The sequence below is a fragment of the Chaetodon auriga genome, chromosome 10, assembly GCF_051107435.1.
Source record: "Chaetodon auriga isolate fChaAug3 chromosome 10, fChaAug3.hap1, whole genome shotgun sequence".
NCBI classification, from domain to species: Eukaryota; Metazoa; Chordata; class Actinopteri; order Chaetodontiformes; family Chaetodontidae; genus Chaetodon; species Chaetodon auriga.
The window spans coordinates 14,647,952-14,661,462 of NC_135083.1; the positions used below are offsets into that span (position 1 = coordinate 14,647,952).

General features: G+C 41.9%; 1 protein-coding gene across 2 annotated transcripts in view; it reads left to right on the top strand.

Annotated features, from left to right (window-relative positions):
- sema3b (sema domain, immunoglobulin domain (Ig), short basic domain, secreted, (semaphorin) 3B) overlaps positions 1-13,511 on the top strand; it is a 71,321-nt gene that overhangs the window by 4,020 nt on the left and 53,790 nt on the right. The window contains exon 1 of one of the 2 annotated variants that reach the window (XM_076740172.1): positions 7,532-7,590. The exons of the other annotated variant lie outside the window; for it this stretch is intronic. The gene's annotated coding sequence lies outside the window, so the exon portion shown is untranslated. Of the gene's footprint in view, positions 1-7,531; positions 7,591-13,511 lie in introns of those variants that run through there. 2 annotated transcript variants of the gene reach the window in all.

Below are 13,511 nucleotides of genomic sequence, written 5' to 3' on the forward strand. Positions count from 1 at the left end.
GCTGCATTAAGTCACTGTTCATCTGCAGTTTACAGGAAACTAGGTCCTTCAGTGGGGAAGAAAAATCTTTCACTTATAGAAAATGAAGCTAAAAAACCCCAATAAACAGTACAATGAAACTAATCTCAGAACAGAATGTTACATAATGGAACATTCTATATTCATAAATTATGAACTTCTACTATTTAAAGTTACATATCAGCTCTCATTAAACCTGCACGATAATAAATATAGTGTTTTAAAGATGTCATTTGATATGTGTAGATAACCTGAACACAGATGGATGGATGGATAAGAAAGAGTTGAACCTCAGGTCAGTGAAGTTTCCCTAATTCATCACTGTGTTAAAAAGGCAGAAAAAGGATGTTAGATTCTTGAACGCAGATAAAAGTGGAGATAACGTCTTAATTGATGTTCAGGCTCAATCTCTGAAGGTGAAGAGGTCTCATAAGATAACGGTGAAAATGAGAAGGCTGCGCTAAGCTAGGTTACAACGGCAGATTTCTGTGTAAGGGAGAGAGAAGTGAAGCCAAAATTGGACATGTTTTAGGACATGTGAAAAAGGTACAACTTTGACTCTCTATGCAAGGCTTTAATAAAGATTTTGATTTTAAGTAACTGAGACAAATGAATCATTTTATCTGAATGAGCCAAGAAAAGATAAGAAAAAATGACAAATCTGGGGCAATAGTGATGAGGAATAGAGAAGTATATGTCTTCCTCACTTGAAAAAAAAAGAAAAGAAAAAGTGAAGTCCTGATAAAGGCCCCTGATATGCTGGACACAGACCAAAGACTGATTGTCTGTTGTCATGAAAAACGCTGGATAGTATATTGGAACCCATACGTTAAATGTTAAGGAGCAGTCGGCGTCATCAGTATAAATTAAACAAGCGAGAATTAGCAAAGGCTGCAAACATAAGTGCACACAACACGTGCTCATGCATTCACACACACGACCTCAGGAACATGTGACGTCCATGGCAAATTTCGGCTTCATAGAGAGTGGTCATGGCTTTGTGGATAAATGAACAGATGGGTTGTGAAAAGGGTGTGTATGTGTGTTTGTCTTTCTGCAAAGTCTTCATATTATGTGAATCTGTTCAGAAGTTATGTGCCTTTTTGTTATGGGCCACTCTCATTGCATCCCAAAGTACCAGAGTAAAAGAAAAGAAATCCTCTGAGCATGAGACCACCGAGGACTCCAAAAAAGTGAACAGCTGAGCGCTGATGTCTGACTCGCTGTGTAGATGGAATTAATTTGGCATAATTGGTTTAATCTGATGACATCTGGCCACTGATCCATCAGAGACCCAAACATCTGAATGAGGTTAATTAGGATTACGTATCTGCACAGATGTCATAGATGCAGGATGGTAAATGGTAACAAGTCATCAGATAAAAGCAGATCACTTAAACTGATGATGGCCTGAAGTCAAGCAAAGGTTAGACTGAGGACAGGGAGGTCAATCTCAGGTCACCATCAGTGGACGGTTCACAGTGACTGGAGGGGTGTGTAACCTGGTCTGTGGTCAGGTTGTTATTTCCTGGGCTGGTTTAGGGTCATTTCTCTTTAGTTTTGTCCATGTACCCTTGTTCAAAAACTTCACTCAAGCCCAAACTAAAAATAGAAGGGTGTATAAATGAAAAAGAAATCAGAAAGTCATGATCAATGTCAAACCATGTTCTTTGTTGTACACAATTAACTGCTGTTAAAGACATTATTAACCTCCAGGGGCCAGTTTCAGGAAAGCAATTTGTTTTGATTGGTGAAACGTGACGAAATGAGGCATTGATGAATCATGCATAGCCTGTTCTGCTATCAAAAGATGTCTCACCTAAATCAAAATGTACCGAGTCATTGAAACTTCACGAAATAGCTGCTAAAGTTCAGCAATGGAAGAAAAATGTTTTATGACCTTCTTTTATGACCTTCTTTTCATTTTGTAGCACAAAACAGGAATAGAGAAGAAACATAATTCAGTGGACAGGGTTCGTGCAGATTTCTCTTGGCGTGCGATAAGACCACACTCCCTGCTTGACTTGGCCAAGATTTATGCTCCTCTTCATTCCTTCTGTTTCTTCTGACTGCCATCACCACACACCTCCCTCTGCTCCAGTGGCAGAGAGATAAAAATGTGCTAATACTGTTGAGGGTTAGCAGCATATTATGTAATATGAACCCTTTCACATGCCTGACTGCATCAATTTTGGTTTACTTTGTCCATTTTAAGTCACAAAAGTTAGTAATTATTAGATTTTTAAGCACTAAAACTCAAGTTTCCATGTTGAACGTTTATGATCGAACATAAAGATATCAAACCTCAGTCAGTGGCACTTCTTGCCCATAATGTGAATAATATGTGCTATCAGCGTTTAAAAGTCCACATGGGGCAAACATTGCACCATCAAGTCAAGCACAGAGAGCACAATACATATTCCACAAGGTAAATTTGCATTATGGGATATTCATTACCTTTCCTTTCCTTCTACTGTCAGACCCTCCACTCCCCCTTCTTACACACACACACACACACACACACACACACACACACACACACACCGTCCCTGTCCCTCCTAATTTCTTCTTTCTTCCTCGAATGCTCAGGTCTGTCCAGCACCGTTGCAGAACAGACCTTTGCCAGGCTGACCTGCAATTGCACTCTCAATTTGTGTAGACGTGTGCATGCGCATGTGTGTATGTATGTATGTGTGTGTGTGTGTGTGTGTGTGTGTGAGTGTGAGAGTTTGGACTCCGAGCCTGTCCTGTCCTATCACCTTGAGCGGTCATGCAGTGTTGAAGGTGAGGTGGAATTAGGAGGCTTTACACAGGAAGATAGGAAAATAACGAGATTCTCACCATCCCTATCACACACACACACACACAAACACAAAAACACACATTATCACACACATACAAGCACCCTTATAGTTTTCAGAAACTGTCTCTGTCTCCACACACACACACACACACACACACACACACACACACACACACACACACACACACACACTGTGTCCCAGAGGAGTGCTCGAGGGGCTTATGCAGGGGATTTTGCTGTTCTGCAGTGTGCCTGTCAGATAAGGAAGGAGACGCAGGCCTGCCTGGTGACACGCCACTGAGTGCATGCAGTGCAGCCTCCTCTCCTTCCCCTTCCCTCTTTAAACTGTCACTCAAGTCACCTGCCACCCTGTGTTGCCACTGGTGATGATAGCACACGCATCCGACTGTCTGGTATCTCATTTGGAGAGCTTGTAAACTTAAACACACACAGCGGCAGGGATTGTTCTGCTCACAGCTCCTCTGTCAGACTGGAACCAGCATGCTCTAAGCAAGAAGACCACTGGAGAGGCCGCAAAGTTGCACACCCATAAGAAAGCCAGACATATGTTTTAACATTATAAACAGTCCTAATTGAACAGGGGGTTTAATGATTGATAGTTTGAGGCAGAAGCCTTTGCTCTTCATTCCTTTGTTATTGTTCATTTTCTTCCCTTTCTCCTTATTATTTCTACTTCCCTCCACCTTCTCCAACAACCCCCAGCTTTTCTGTATGCACCCTCACCTCCTCCCTGGCCTGTTTCGTCCTTCTCCTTCATGTATCCCCCGTTCCTTCCTTCCCCCTCCTTTCCCCCCTCCTCTCTTCTCACCACCTGTAATCCTGCTTACCGCTGTTCTGCAGCTGCTCAGGATCACAGTTGGAAAAAGACAGAGAGTTATAGAAATCAGAGAGAGAGAGAGAGAGAAATTTTTTGGACTGTGCATTTATTGCAAGGGTCTGTTTTTCCGGACTGCTGCTGTTTCTTCAAAATTATTTTCATTATTAATAGTCTTAGTTTGATGCCAATTTATGGCTGAAGCTAGTCTAGCCAGCGGTGATTTGGTGCAGTAATGATTGATCTGGTCTGTAGATGAGCTGCTAAGAAAACAGCATTTTGCCAGCACATCCAGCCTCTCTCCATCCACTCCTGTTAAATTCTGCAGTACGGCTGCTGTCAGGCACACCTACACCAGCAGCCCTTTGTCATTTTTCATCCTTTGTTTCTTGTGTCCCAAACTCCACTTTTCCAGGCCTAGCAATCAAAGCAGAGAAACTATGAGGAAAGTATTTCTAAAAGTTTCAAAAAGGTGAATGTTTTTGTCATTATTATTTGTGCCGGATAATTTGCATTGAGGAGGGATAGAAATGATTGAGGATGAGTGGCAGGTTTTGCAAAATACCACGGCACATCATGACTATTGAATATCTTAATATTTCAATTCGATTTTGTCTTTTATTCTTATTGACTGATCCATTGTTTGGCGTATGAAATAGAATCTAGTGAAAAGGGTTAATCACAGTTTCAACGAGTCAACAGTGACGTCTTGGACCCGCCTGTTTTGTTCCATTAGAGCTCAGTTTACACTGACATGAAACTTCTCAACATTTTTGAAGCTTGCAGCAAATGCTAAATGGACTGCATTTATACAACAATTTTACGCAAAATGCTTTACAATTTGGGTCTATTCAGCCATTCACACACCAGTGGCAGTGGGCTTTCATGCACGGTGCTGGCCTGACCATCAAGAGCAATTTGGGTTTCAGTAACTTCCCAAGCTGACGTGTGGACAGAAAGGGCACTGAACCGCCGGCCCTGTGGTTAGAGGACACTGTACCTGCTGAGTCACAGACACAAATGTTTGATGTAGTTGCTTGATTATCCAAATTGTTTTTGATTAACTTTTTAACTGAAGGCTAATCAGTCCTTACATTTTCTGTAATGACCAGCACGACTCTGTGCCGCATCTGTCCTCTGATGGACTGAGAGACCTTCTCTTGTCCATGTCTGTACAGGGATATAGTGCCCGGTCTGTGATGAAGACGGTGAAAGAACAAATCTTCATCTTCCATATTAAGCCCCTGTGGAAATGCTTCAGCCTTCACCGTTTCTACCATTACGTTATATGTACTGTAATACATAGCACAACGGCCAGCAGGCCGTCATGCTGCAGAGTGTTCAATCTTGTGTGTATTAGCCAGTTCCCCTCCACATCCACCCACTCTACCATGAAAACCCTCTTGCCTACGCCCTTGGCCTCTCCTGTCTCAACCAGTCACCCTCCACCACCACCGCCACCAGCCTCTTTACTGACACCATCCCCCAGCCCCAGCCTCTTGGCAGCTCCTCCAGGCAGGCTAATTGACTCAGTCCCAGGAGGGGGGGATCATGCCACATTTCTAATTTGGCTTCCCCTCCTCCAGATAAAAGCTACATCCCTCCATCCTTCACCCCCCCCCCCCCCCCCCGCCCCATCTATCCCCTTTCCCATTTGTTTTTAGTTTCATATTTTAACATTTTTTTTTGCAGTCCAGGCTTTTCAAGTACTTAAAAAAACGTGTTATTTGAGTTTATCTGTTTCTGTGGATCTTTCTTAAATCCTTCTTTCTGTCTTTTTTTTTTTCTTTTCTCTCGCTGGCTGTCTACATTACTGCCAGCCCCAAATACAGACATAATAGACAACTGAATACATGAAAGGACAGATGCACACACGCTCACAGAGCACAGCACCTCGCCTTTGCTCACCATGGGGTTCACCTTCAGAAAGCCTCCATCTCCACAAACCGCACCTGGGGACTACACTGGGCGTGTCTGTGTGCATGGATGTGTGTGTGTGTGTGTGTGTGTGTGTGTGTGTGTGTGTGTGTGTGTGTGTATATGTGTGTGTGAGCCTCCCATCCCACTAACAAGCAGGCAGATGGAGAACAAAGACATTTTGTTATTGATTGTATCACACTTCAGAATCAGAAGAAATAATCAAAAAAGTCTCCAACCTACCCAGATTGGGAATTGGAGATTTTGCACTTGTGTGCACCAAACATCAGAAAAAAAAAATGATTTTTTGAACCTGTAAAGGTGTGTAGAGTTTATACTGCACTGCTATTCATGCTATACTGTTTTGTCTGATTGAATGCATTGATGGGCATGTGTACAGGTTGTGTGTGTGTCTGTTTAATTAAATTTATTGATGATATAAGGTTAGTGTGTTTGTGTTTTCAGACTGCAATAACACTTAAAAAAAGCATTTAAGGGGCTGTGTGTTAATACCTCAACTAAAGAGAGGTGGAGTAAACCTCAAGAGCATTGACCCAAGGTAGAGTTTCACGATACAGTGGCTGAAATTCAACAACAAATATGCGTTGATAAAAATACACACACACACGCCAAGTATACACATAGTAACACAGCAGCACAGCACGAGTCAGGCATCCTGACAGGTTCCCTGCAAAAAGCATGTTTGGTATGTAGCAGTAGCTGTGGCCATTAGTAAAATGGTTTTTCAGATGGACAGATAAGGTATTTTAGCTGGAGGCTCGGGGTCGGCTGGTCCTGTGGAAAAGACATTTGACACGTAGAGAGTTGTTACCTTCAGTACAGTACGTGGAAAGATTTCACGTCTGTTTTTTATATTTAAAGAAGAGTGGAAAAGGCATCTCTATTTTTAAATAACAAGTGAGAGCTGGTTTGAATCCAGGTTTCCTTTTGTTCTGTGCTCAAACAGATGTACAGGAGAGGTGCAGTTTTGCATTAAATTTTTTCGCAGATGTACCATAACAGAAACATTAAGGCCTCCAGATGCCTTTAAGTTTTGATCCAGGTTTTGCATGTTTGAAGAACCTTCTCATTGAAAGGAAACCATTGAGGTGCTTAAGCATCTGATTAGGATACCACGCTTCAAATAAATAAATGGAAGGAGATCCTGGGACAGAAAATGTGGAGACATTTTATGTCCCATGTCACATTACAGCACCCTGTGATTCCACAGAGCTGGAGGTAGAGTCTCGGGAGTGAAGGCAAGATGCTTTAAATGGTTTATGCAACACGTCGTCCACATACCTAAATAATCGAATAGGTCTATTGTCAATGATTCCCAAAACAACATATAGCAGTGACAGAGGTACTGGACCTTCATAGTACCAGACCTTTATGCCCCCATGGTTAACTCTGTGAAATGGCTGCAGTTGATTTAGATTTAGGCAAGAAAACCACTTGGTTAGGTTTAGGAAACGACTGAAATAAGTACCTTCCTGTCGCATATTTGATGTAACGTAAGTGTGTTATGTAAGAAATTAAAATAGGTCAATAAGTTGAGCTATAGGTGAACTCACTGTTTCACATGGGACACAGTGGTCTCCAGGGTGAAAGTCCTGTGTTTGTTTGACCCCTCCATCCACCCCACCTTCCTCCAAATGCCGACTTTCTTGTTCTTTTACTACATCACCTGATTTCCTCATTTCCGCAGCCCAACAATAAATGTAAATATGGGTCATACTAACCTACTTGCACAGACGACCTATACAGCTGTTTTTCTGCTGAGGGTGGGCTGGATTTATAATTGATTGAGGTTTGACTCGTGAAAGACACAATCATGCAATAAGGGTACGACCCCACTGACAACACAGTAAGGAACAAATCCAATGTTATGTTCAGAAAGCATTAAGTAACCGTTTTATTGACCCTATCCTCCTTTTATTTTTCAGCTTAACTGAGTTGAAGTCACACCAGCATGATGAACTGACATACTGTTGGACCACAACAAAAGCATATTCAGGTATATTAAGGATGCGACTGGTTACTGTCCCACTTGAGACATTTGTCACAGGTTTTCTGTCACTCTCATACCTGCTGTTGCTAGTGGCAGTGAACTGCACACACACTGAGGGTAGATGGAAATTCAAACCTGTTTTTATTGGCAGGAATGGAAAGTTACCATCCTCAAATATAGAGCTGACAGTCTTTAATGTGACCACTGATTATGAACTGGAACTATAAAGCGAATTGGCTGGTGTCTTATGTGTGGGTGAGGGGGATTCAAACACTTTCATGCTTCAGACCCCATATGCTTATATACTGCTCACAGCATTCCTCATTAGCTGTGGTTTTGTGTGTGTCTGTGTGTGTGTGTGTGTGTCTTTTGATGACCACCTAGAATGTAAATTCCCATGTTGATTAAAAGAGGAAGCTCTGTTCCGGCATACTGCATATGTACATTTGATTGTGCACACATATCCACTGCATGCATTTTAACGAATGTGTTTGTGATGGGGGATGATACATTTGATTCATTATTTACATGTCAAACGTGACTGCAGACAGAGCCAGGGAAGGAGGAAGAGGGACGAGAAAAAGAGTGAAAAGGAGAATAGGAGGTAGGAGAGGACAAGTGAGGGAGGTGGAATACTGGCAGAAGGGAATGAAAGAGGGAGGACAAGTTTTTGAGGACAGCGGCAGATAAATGTGAAATGTGCTGCAGCAGGTTGGCCCTTGTTATGCATTTTTAACTGTTTCTATGAATGAAAATATACTGATAAGCAATAATTAGAGGTGATGTGAGAAAAAAGAAGGGAACAGTTCACTCTGTCTTCTCTTTCTCTTTTCTATCCCTTCTTTCCTTTCAACCTCTTTCCTCTTCACTTCAATCCTCTGCTTCTTACAACTGGGTCAGAAAATCTGCATTTGTACCTTTGCTGATAATGCTGATAAGGTCAGAGTCAGAGGTCAGTGGCTGTTAGCAGTATCTACCCGAGGGCAACATAAACACACCCATTTCCCTGATTTATACCTCCTCTCCTTCATCTGTCTCTTTATTTACCCTTTTCTCTTGACTTTTAGTACATGCATGTAGTTCATTGCATCTACATTGTGGACCTGTCTTTTGTCTAAGCACTGCACATTTGACATCAAGATGCAGTTCAAGATGTGGTCAATGAAAACATCATTATTTCACTGGTAGAAATCCTGAAGCTGAAACTTTAAAAATGCATAGATATCTGCAGAGAGAGAGAGAGAGAGAAAGGGAGAGAGAGAGAAACTTAATTCCTGAATAGCATCTGCATTTGGTTTTATGAGGTACTCACTGTGTGTGTTTGAGTGTGTATTTCTGTGTGTGCATGCATGGCTCCGTCTGTCTTTTGACAGTAATGGTGACAGATGAAAGCCAGGGACGTTATTAATGACCAGCGTTCTGTGGGGAGTTTGGTCTGTGTGCTGGAAATATAAGTGGAGGAAAGGAAAGAGCAGGCTGTGACATGTTCAACAACAGTTGTTTCACCTACATACCTGGACACACCTTCACTCTACACACACCATGATGCATGCTCTTACCTAAAGCTGGCAGTGCTTAAACTTCAAGTAAACCCTTCTGAATCCATATGTGTGTTAGCATAATTTTTTTTGCTATCAATGCTTTTAATTTTTTATCCTTGGAGTCTTGAAAATGTTCAAAAGGCTTTTGAAAAAAACCCCCCCAAATATTTCAAAGTTCTCATTGTTTATTTCATTGCATAGATTACTGGAATTGTTCAAAAGTTCTTTTTATTATATCTTAAAGTTTAAAACTGGTAACAAACAACAGCTAAAACTGTTGTCAGTCAGATGATTGCTGGATCAGGACATTGCAATTTGTGATTGCTAAAAATAGGCAAAAAATGCCAGTGGGTGTTTGGGTCACAATTTTTCATTATTTTATTATTAGGAAAATAGATCTCTTTATTGTTAGACATAATCATAGAAGTATAAGAGAGTAAAATGTGTGAAGAAACGCATGTGCCTAATTATTAAAGTACCCTGACATTAGTCCAATTAGAGGTGCAAATTTGACAAAACAGAGCAGCAGGTATCCAGGTGGGGCAGGATGTGAAAACAGCTGTTTACCTGTTACCAATAATTTTAAGGTGATGGATAAGAAGATGATCTTATGTTGTAAAATGTAGGCGCACCAGATTTGTCTGTTGATGCCCCCCCCATCAAGCTTTGGTGACAGTTTCAAAATTTAATGTTGTAAACTTTAATATAATCGTAAACCTTTGATATAAGACATAATTCTTGATTGTTCGAATATCTTTTGGTAAAATCCAGCCTGTCAACCTCCTTAAAGAAAGAAAAAAGGCTCCATCCATAGACTGAGGTCAATTTCAAAAGACAAGAGACAAAGAAAGACCAAGGAAAAGGAAAGTAAGTAGAGAGTCAGAACCCTGTATTCAGTTTCTGGCCTCTCGTCCTCGTCTCTGCTCTTCCTCTCATCCTGACATGAAATAGTCATTATGTGTAGTGGTAATTCAGTCCAGCCGTCTTTCCACATTAGCTAATGTGCATCAGAAATGTCAGGAGTGTGTGTGTGTGTGTGTGTGTGGGGTGTGTGTGTTTGAGTATACAGTATCTGGAACCCTGTGTATGCGGGTCTGCGTGCGTCAGCATTCGGAAGTGTGCGGTTCTGCCAGGACTACTGCTTTTGTGCGTGTGTGTGTGTGTATGTGTTTCTACGTCAGATGGTTCGCATGACAAGGTTTTCGACGGTCGACAGGTGCTAAATAATAAAAGCGCAGAGAACAAGTAAGAGTAGAGGAGACGACAAGACAGAAGTACACGAAGAAGAGACGAGGAGAGGCAAGAATAGAAGAAAGATGTTAGATGTTAGGCGGAGAAGAACAAAGTGAGAGAAGGAAAGACAGGGAGGAAGAGGCCGACTGATGAAGAGAAAAGTACAGTTTGTTCAACTCTGAAACTCTAAACTCCACTGTCTCCTCTGAATGTCCTTCCTTTGTTTAGGTTATCTCTCCTCCACTCATAAAATCCTTCATTCCTCCTCTCAGCTGTTGTTGGCGAGCAGCAGCAGCAGCAGCAGCAGCAGCAGCAGCAGCAGCTCGTCTCATGGTTTGGAGACGAGGAGGGAAAAGCAGAGCTGTAGGGCAAGACTAAGGGTTGGTTGGTATTGTGTGTCTTGTGTATGAATAAGGTAATTTCTCCCCTTGAAACAAAAAACTCCTGTGACAGATAGTGGAGGGGCAAATGGAAAAGAGACACAAAGGAGAGAGACATGACAAGGTGACATCCGATGTCAGGTTTCTGTGACTGTCGCCTCTGTGTCTGTGTTGTGTGAGTGTGCGTGTGTGTGTGTGTATTTGTACAACAGACCTGCATCCTTTAACGCATGATGTCTGTATGCTGCATGAAGCTGTGTCTGCTTTCACTAGATTTCTACTCACTTTATGCTTGAACTGTATTTTAAATGCAGTAAATGTTATTATTGAATGGATGTGCTCTGCTCAGCACTAAGCTGAGTGTATAATGACAGTGTGTCAACAGAAATTGTCAGCTATCTGCCAGTGTTGTGTTTCATTGATTCACCCAGATCTGAGACAGCTGTAATCAGGGGGCCCTTGGTAACTATATACATAGCACAAACACACACACAGGCACACACACACACGGGCATTCAGAGACACACCTGGGCACAGTGAATCCTACCCCAAGGGCAGGTTGGAGGAGGACAGCTGTGAACATAGAGGGAGGCCTAGAAAACCTACAGCAAGAGCTAAATGTTATAGAGAAAGAAGCAGCCACCACACTGCAGCGCTACTGTGTGACGATCAGAGCCAGCTGACTGCCGCTTGCAGCATGAATGCTGTTGATTACAGATGCTGACTTTCATTATTTTTAATTAATGAGTCTTTATGGCACTCCCGACAGCCTCTTAAAATTTTTTTCTTCCGGACCGTGTCAGATTTTGCGAGGAATCTGCTGTACTGATTTATGGTGCACGAATACTTTACACAGAGTGAAACACTGCATTTGCCAGCAAAAGCTGGGAAAGAAGAAGAAGACTGCTAGCCAATGTAAAAATTGGTTTTGCAAATGTTTTACTAAGAAGGAAACACATTCACCACTTTGGTTGTGCTTCAGTACACACAATGGGTTTTGTGAGCATAGTTGAGATTGCTTATACGATACAGGATTCCTATAGGAATAAGATTAAAGGGTATGATACTAGTTAAACTGCACAGAATCTAAATTGTTAAAGGGTGCTAAAATATTACCGCAAAATAAAAATGAAAGGCAAAAAACTAAAACATTTGCTCGACCTCATAACAGTCCTGGAAAGTGGATTATGGGATAAAGGTTTAAAACATCCAGGACACTGTGTGTGATAATGGCCTTGATACTCTAAACAACTCTTAAATGTAAAGGAAGAATAGCAATTTTTTTTTTAATTAAGACACCTTTCTGTCAAAAAAAAGGAAAAAAAATTCATGAAGCCATTATTGGTTAGAGCTGGGAGTGCAGGCTGGCCAGGAAAAGCAGTGAAAGATGGACTCTTATGGAGGTTGGCAATGGAGCATTGTGCAGACAGAATGACTGGTATGTGTATGTATACACTACAGTGTGTGTCTTCAGTGTGTGTGTGTGTGTGTGTGTGCGTGTGTGTGTGTGTGTGTGTGTGTCCTAGGACGGGTGAGTAGGCTAAGCATTGAGGCGAAGTTTGGACAATTAAAAGAATTCCTGACTGCATTCTTTCTCCCATGAAAAACTCCCATACACACCACTGATGGAGTGCGCTCTCTCTCTCTCTCTCTCTCTCTCTCTCTCTCTCTCTCTCTCTCTCTCTCCACTGTTATTCACACGTTCACACTCTTCTCTTCTGTCGGTCAATTAAACTGTCAGTCTGTCTCATGATCTGGCTCTCTGTCTTACACTCTCTCTATTTAGCTTGTTTTACTGTAGAGTAAGCATTCGTACTACTTCTACTCTCTTTGACACACACGTACACACACACACACACACACACACACACACACACACACACACACAGAGTAGATGTGTCACCCAATATCCTCTAAAGCTTCCGTCTGTGTGTGTGTGTGTGTGTGTGTGTGTGTGTGTGAGTCCTCTCACTGTGACAGCACCACACACAGTGAAGCTTATTACCTTCTTGCTGCTAACCTCTCTTGATGTGTTTCTTGCATTCCTCAGTGACTGCTATATGCATCTATATTTAGGGTATGTGTGTGTGTGTGTGTGTGTGTGTGTGTGTGTGTGTGTGTATGTTTGTTTCCATGTATACAAGAACTAGCAGGGGATTACAGATCCCTTCACAGTAAATGTCTAAGGTGACTTATCTTTAAGCACATGCTCATCTACAGCCCTCATGTACCCAAACTGCTGACAGCAAACAGCCTGTGTTGTTGCTGAATTTCAGTAATGTTGCGTTGCAGTATTAATGTTCACATGCACAACGTGGACTCCCATCATCATCTTTGAGGCATGGAGGGTCCCACATGGTGTCTAATTCACAAAACCCCTGCGTCAAATCTCTCTTTACTGTAACTTCTCGTCTCAGTACAAGACTTCAGTCATGTTGACACTTATGGAAATGAATTGAGCTGAGGATAAGGGGATTTGTTACCAATCCCATCTGTCATCTTCCTAAGTGGTCTCAAATCCTGGATTATATGATAGTTCTTCTGAGAGGCTGATGAGCTACAGTAGGGCTGAAGCCTTTTACAGGTGCATGTTTCACTTCTTACTGCTAATGCGTACAACCGCTGGAAGCCATCGCCCAGAAAGGAATAGTTTGGAGAAACCTGAACAGCCGTTTTCGAGTTCTTTTGCAATGTATTAGTTTTAAAGTGTAACAGCTGCTCATGGGGAAACAGAATAATGTACGCATGTAGACAATTTCACATGATGAGCATT